Raw genomic sequence first — 7,385 nt, forward strand, 5'->3', positions numbered from 1 at the left:
AAGTTTGTGTACTAATCTCTTATGTGGGACCTTGTCGAAAGCCTTCTGGAAGTCCAGATACACCACATCCACTGGTTCTCCCCTATCCACGCTACTAGTTACGTCCTCGAAAAATTCTATAAGATTCGTCAGACATGATTTACCTTTCGTAAATCCATGCTGACTTTGGCCAATGATTTCACCACTTTCCAAATGTGCTGCTATCCCATCTTTAATAACTGACTCTAGCAGTTTCCCCACTACCGATGTTAGACTAACTGGTCTGTAATAGTAAGATTAAACGAGAACTTACCAGTTTGAAGTTTGATCTGTATTTTATGAGGAGTTACGATGAGGGATTACGTGAAGAACCCGCTTACAACGCATGCGTGTCATTCTTCAAAGCAGCGGTGTGATGTCACAGGAACCTATAATGATCTAACATAGTAAGATTATCAAAGATATACCAGTTTGTGATATGATCATAAGAGGGTGGGAGCGGAGGGCACGTAATCCCTCATCGTAACTCCTCATAAAATACAGATCAAACTTCAAACTGGTAAGTTCTCGTTTAATCTTACTATTTTACTTCGGAGTCACGTGAGTGACTTCGTGAAGATTTCAAAGCTCTGTGACCTCATGGCGTGGAACGAGTCCATGCTTCACAACTGCCTTGGGTATTGGGAGAGAGCATCATTAGTAAGTTTAAAACACACTTATACAAAAAATTGTGTGGTATAACGAAAAATTATATAAATGTTTTACATGGAGAATCATAGCCCTGTAACCTTTCGGGCAAATTATATTGTTGAACGTAAAATGGTTTCTGAATACAATGATGGTTCCAAAAAATAACTGGTTTATTATAAAACCTTTGGAAAAACCTTTTGGATGACCATCCTGCCATTCTGAGGATTTGGTCTGTGGGTACCTCTAGAATTTTTGCTGCGGATGTTGCTGCAGCCCTGGTGGAATGAGAGTTAAAAAACATTAGTGTCTATCCCTGCCAACTTTAGGACATATTTGAGCCACCTTGATATAGTTTGGGTCGTGACCCTTTCATGCGGTTTCTTGTAAGAGATAAACAACGCCATTCTCTGACCTCGAATGCTCTTAGTATATTCTATGTATTGTTGGATGTGTCTTGCTATACACAGTCGTTCGTCATATGGGTATACCATAAATTCAAACACTTGACCCGATGAACCTGGTCTGTTTTCTTTTATTAAATCCTGTATGACAAACACCAGTTTCTCGGGTGAGATGATCAGGGAGTCCAGGCTCAGTTTGCTTAATGGCTGGACTCGTTGTGCGTTAACTAACGCCATGAGCATAACCATCTTCATGGTCCTTTACTGAAGTGACAATGCTGTTATGGGCTACCAGCTCGTCAGCATGTGTAGAACAACACCCACTTCCCAGATTTCGGAGTACCTGGTTTTCTTACCAGGGGGTGCGTTCCCACCGTGTGCCGCTCCGTTCCTTGTGATAGGTAATTGGAGAGTGCACTTCTGGCACTATTGATGGCACTGTAGCTCCATCGATTATCATAATGGAGGCTTGTTAAAATTCCAATACGGCCAGAATGTTCTTGGCCTTTTGGTCGAGGTTGTTGTCCAAGCAGTATATGCCCCATTTCTTGATGTGTCCAAGGTACTGCTTCCGTGTTGACAGTCTTAGTGCAGATGAGATGAGATTCATCGTCCTGTCTGACAGCCCCATGCCGTGTAGTGGGTCTTTTAGACTCTACAAATCAATAAATCCATAGTCTTATGGCATGGATGACTGCCCCAGTCACTGGATGAATTAATAAATTTGGCTATGTTCATGAGGGAACATGGTTCTAACACCATCCCCTGTATGACCGAATACCATGATTTAGTAGGCCAGTCGGGTACTCTGAGAATTGCAGATGCCGAGTCTAGTTGAATTTTCCCTAGAACCCCATTGATGGGGCAGAACGGGGGAAATACATCACCCTATGGCTTTGTTTACATAACAATGCCAAGCTGGTTTTAGAATTTTAGTAAATAATATTGGGGCTGATGTTTGCCCCTCTTTTAAGTCAATGCCTGCCATATAGAAAAACCCAGCTGACACCAAGTCTTTATCAGTAATAAGAGTATCCATCTTAAAATGAATATCTTGAACGAATGTGTTTAGGGTTGAAAAATCAATGATAATCCTGCAACCCCACTCTATTTTATTTTTAATAAATATGTTTGATACAAATTCTAATGTTCCATGAAAAGTACGCTCAATCACACCTTTTGTGTACAATTTTTGTAGCACCATGTGGGTTTTAGATTGTTTGGTTTATGTAAGTACAAAATGCCATTCTGGTGTATGTTGTACTGGGGTTATTGGGATGAGTAAATCCTATCAGATAACCCTGAATACTGCTGAGATTATATGAATCTGTAGTGATTATATACCATACATAACTGTAGTGTTGCAACCTCCCCTCCCCCACCATCGTAGGTCCCTTTTTAACAGAAGAAACCACACCCACCTACCTCCATGGTTACCGGTGGTTGTGTTATTTCCTTGGTTTTTTGAAAAGGAGGTTCTGGTTTGATATCTCTTGTTCGGGGTTGTGTGGGAGGTTGAGGCTTCCGCATCTTCCAGGGTGGCCGCCCTGGCCATACCCTAAAAAAGGATCCTGCGGGTTATATTGATTTCTGGCACTGCCACTGGTATGAGCCACATTTTTTATGGCCTTGCCTGTGGCTGGTATCGTGCTCCAAAATAGGCCCTTGCGCTGGCCTTGATGAGCCCCAGTGTCTTGGCTTCGTCCACACACGGTTCTTTGTTTGCAAATGGTAGCATTTTTGGGGTCCCAGTGCTGGCTGAATGGCAGCCTTCCATATGTAGTTCAGGTCATATTGCATATTACTAAACAGAGCTAGTGCGTCTTCGGTTACCTACGTTTAGTCCAGGGTGCGGGTGTATGCCATGATGCCTTCCGTCAATCCCTTTAAGGTTCTCTGGATCTCGAGGTCCTGGTTCCTGATGTTCGTCCCCATATGCTGCCAAATGCATTGGTTTACACTGGGCACCTGTAATGCCTCACCGTTGCCAGGTGGCAGATGTCTGGCCAGTCTCTGTAAACATTTCTTGTTGGCATTTGTGGCCAGACATATAGTAATACTATTGCCATCCTGGATCCAAGTCTACCCATGTTTGACTTGGTTAAAGTAATCAGCCACCATGTCCAGCAGAGTCCCTGCTGTGTTAGGATCATGGGACGTTGTTTTACCAGGCTCTGGCCCATCAGGGTCCTGCCTACTCTTTTTTATAGAGTTAGAGATCTCTAGGGTCCCGCACGGGATACCCATGTGGGGCTTACCTCCTGCCCACTTGTCTTTTGTTCTGCGGACCCCTCTTGCAGGTCAGCCCAGAACTGACCCGCAGTGCTCCCCTCTGATGGGGTAGAAGCATTGTGCAGCCCTCAAAAAAAGTACTGCTGTGGGTTTATCACGTTGGAGGAAGGCTCCATACACCACTTCTACCTCCTCCAGCGCTCTCGGGCGCTGGTCGCCGGCGGTTATGCAAAGTCGGACCCTTGTGAGTCCACTACCTTGTTTGATTTGTGTCTAGCCTTACCGCTCGGCCGCATGGATCTGGCCGGTGCGGGGCCGACATCGGGCACAGCTGATCCCACTACGGTTGATTCAAGTGCCGCTGGCTGCTGTTGGCTGCCCGCTGCTCCACGGTCCTCCTTCTCCAGCTTTGTCTTTTCTTCCGTGGAGTGGATATGGCCGGTGTGGAGGACATCTGGCACAGCTGATTCCATCTAGTCTATTCCTTTAACCCGGCTCCAACGCTCTCAGCGCTCCTGGCTGCTCGTTTATCTCAGACCGCTGGGACCGACCCCGGTACTCACGGTACTGGTCCCTCGCGGTCGTTTCAGCTGGTCAACTCCACTCTAATGCCCTCAGTTCTGGGGACTCCTGCTTATATGGTCCTTAGATAAGGGACGTATCAGATTTAAAACTGATAATAAACAGCTACTATAGTTGATCTTAGCCAAAAGGCCATGAAGCGATCACTCTAACTAAAAAACCCGCTGGGACCGACCCCGGTACTCACATCACTGGTCCCTCACGGTGGATTGCAGCCAGTCAACTGCACTGCAATGTCCTTGGCCTCGGCGCTGGCCATTAGCGCTGCTTCAAGCCAGACTCGCTTCCAAAGCGAGACTGGCATACTGCCCCAGCAATGAATTTGCCCCCTGTTGCAGGAGCGAAGTCGGGCACAGGTGTTTTCCCCTCCGGGAGTCGAAGTGCCTTTGCTGCTCCTGCCGTTGTCGGCTGCCGCTGCTGCACCTGCCGCTGCCGCTGCTCCTGCCGCTGCTGGCTGCCGTTGCTGTTCTCCTGCCGGCTGCCTGCACTCCGCGGTCTTTCTGCAGCTTACATGGACCCGGTCCATGTCTGCCCCTAAAGGGTAAGTGGAAGGAAACGCAGAGTCTCTTACCTGCTGTTCCCGACTTTTAATTTTTTCCCCTGGTGAACGTCGTTCCCTCCGTGTCGGGTTCGAGCTGCTCGGACCGACCCCGGTGTTTACGGGGCTGGTCCTTCTGTTCCTAGGGACCCGCTAATTTTAAAAAATGCCAGAGCACTAATACAACCCACTGTTTTGTGGGTTGTTGGCTCTGTTTTTTCCCTCCACCCCGTATGGGGTGAAGTTGGCACTCGCTCCCGTTATGGGAGACAGTGGTGCCGACTTCCGTTGCTGGCTGACTGCTGCTGTAGAAACGGCAGCTCGTTAGCCTTCCTGGAAAGAATAAGAAAAGGTAAGGAATTTTCTTACCTGTTCCACAGCCCCAGGCCCATGTAGCGTCGGTCTTTGGGGCTGTGTCGGCTCCTGAGTGCTCCCTTGTCGGTATTTTCTTCCCAGAGCTGAAGTCGCACGAACTCCCGCTAAGGGAGACTGTCGTGCCACCGGCCATTGCTGCCTGCCTGCTGGTTGCAGACTTCTCCCCCGCCAGCTTCCAACAGCCTTCTGTAGAAAAAAGGTAAGTAAAGAACGATGTTCACTTACCTTACTGTTGCAGGTTCGAAAACCCCGCCGTTTGGGAGGAACGTCCTTCCTCCCGACAATGACGAGTTGCAATGCGTTAGCGTAATGACACGCATGCGTTGTAAGCGGGTTCTTCACGAAGTCACTCACGTGACTCCGAAGTAAAATTCCCCATTTTCTCTCTCCCACCCTTCTTAAAAAGTGGGGTTACGTTTGCTACCTGCCAATCTTCAGGAACTACTCCAGAATCTAAAGAGTTTTGAAAGATTATTACTAATGCATCCACTATTTCTGGAGCTACTTCCTTAAGTACTCTGGGATGCAGCCTATCTGGCCCTGGGGATTTATCGGCCTTTAATCCATTCAATTTACCCAACACCACTTCCCGGCTAACCTGGATTTCACTCAAATTCCTCCACCTCCTTTGACCCGCGGCCCCCTGCTATTTCCGGCAGTTCCGGCAGTTCACACTGCCACCCAGCTTTCTGTCATCTGCAAATTTGCTAATGTTACTTTGAATCCCTTCATCCAAATCATTGATGCATATTGTAAATAGTTGCGGTCCCAGCACCGAGCCTTGCGGTACCCCACTTGTCACTGCCTGCCATTCTGAAAGGGACCTGTTAATCCCTACTCTTTGTTTCCTGTCTGCCAACCAATTTTCTATCCATTGTATTGTACTTTGATAATAACATTAAATTTAATTTATTTGTAAAGCAATGATTTATTCCTTGATGCTTCAGTTAACCTGTAATTTTTGGAGAATATTGATTATCTCCAAATCTCAGATGAAGAGTAATCATTTACTTGGATAATTAGCATCTCCGTAGTTATACACAAGCATTCGCACCCCTTCTAAACAGGGAACTGTTCTAATAGTTACAGCCAGTACACAATTCAAATGGCTCAGTGGCATGTGGATGGCTCAGAAGACCGAGCTGCTGCCTCATAGTACAATGATCCAGCTCAACCCCAACCTCTTGTGTCATTTTCCCTGTGACCAGATGGCCATTCTCTGGGTTATTTGGTTTCCACACACATGCCAAAGAATGCTATCTGTTCAGCTAATTGGACACTGTAAATTTCTCCTAATATAGGCGGCTGTGGGACTGGGATGAAGGATGGGGTGGAGTTAATGGGTTTGTATGAGAAGATCTAGATTTGATGGAACGGTCTCCTTCAGTGTCTTAAGAAAATTTAGCTATGAGGTTAACCTGAATAAAATGTGCGTATTTCCAAATATACATTAAAAATGATGATCTAATTAGCAAACCAAATCTAATACAGTTTGAATTAAACTCATTAATTATTGTAGAAAAATTAATAGTGGCATTTTGTGTTACAAAGTCGTGAAATGCGTTGATTTGACAGGGCTCCCTTGTAAAGCCACAATTTGCACAAAATGGTGAAACATTTATAAAATGTGCTTTTGACCCACTCTTTAAAAACCAGTTCAAAGTACAGATGTGTGAACTGCAAGTTCAAGGATTGGTTAATAACATTTTGTCAAACTTAGTTGTTTTATGTAATTTATTCACCCCATATATTTTAACAAATTCAAGAAATCGGAACTAAAGGGCCTGTCCCCCTTAGGTATTTTTTTAGGTGACTGCCGGCGACTAGGCTATCGCCTGTATGGTCGTGAGGAGTCTCCTCAGTCGCCCAAAGAGTCGTAGTGTTTTTCTGGTCGCTGCTGGATTTTGAAATGTTCAAAACTTTTCAGCGACAGTCAGCGACCGTGGGCTTGTCATAGCTTGTCTTCTCCTGATGTAGGTGCTGTAGTAGGTTGTCGCCAGGAAGACGTAGGATGTCGCCAGGATGACGTAGGTTGTCGCCACGTAACATAGGCTGTCGCTGGTACTGACTTTGGCGAATTTCATTGTTATATTTGCTGGCAGTCGCCTAAAAAATCACCTAAGTGGGACAAGCCCATTCGTCCAGTTGCCGGTTTTTCGGCGACCTGCTACGACTATGACAGTCGCCTTAAAAATCACCTAGTAGGACAGGCCCTTAATGATTTAGGAATCTGATCAAGTTTTACCCACATGAATTAAATATCTGGTTGTTTGACAATGAGAATCAGATGATACTTCCTGATCTTTGGTTTCAATTAGTTTGAAAGGGAGATCTTTAATTCTCAAGGTTTGTAGTAAAATTATACATATTATAATGCCCGTGTCCCACTTAGGAAACCTGAACGGAAACCTCTGGAGACTTTGCGCCCCACCCAAGGTTTCCGTGTGCGGTTCCCGGAGGTTCCCGGAGGTTTTTGCCAGTCTCCCTACCTGCTTCCACTACCTGCAACCTCCGGCAACCACCTGCAACCTCCGGGAACCGCACGGAAACCTTGGGTGGGGCGCAAAGTCTGCAGAGGTTTCCGTTCA

The 7,385-nt window shown here is 46.1% G+C and overlaps 1 pseudogene; it reads right to left on the reverse strand.

The window, feature by feature from the left end:
- Positions 1–3,924: 3,924 nt before the first annotated feature.
- Positions 3,925–4,028, reverse strand: LOC129701321 (U2 spliceosomal RNA; annotated as a pseudogene).
- Between the last annotated feature and the right edge of the window lie 3,357 nt (positions 4,029–7,385).

The sequence above is a fragment of the Leucoraja erinacea genome, chromosome 10, assembly GCF_028641065.1.
Source record: "Leucoraja erinacea ecotype New England chromosome 10, Leri_hhj_1, whole genome shotgun sequence".
In the NCBI taxonomy this organism is placed as follows: domain Eukaryota; kingdom Metazoa; phylum Chordata; class Chondrichthyes; order Rajiformes; family Rajidae; genus Leucoraja; species Leucoraja erinaceus.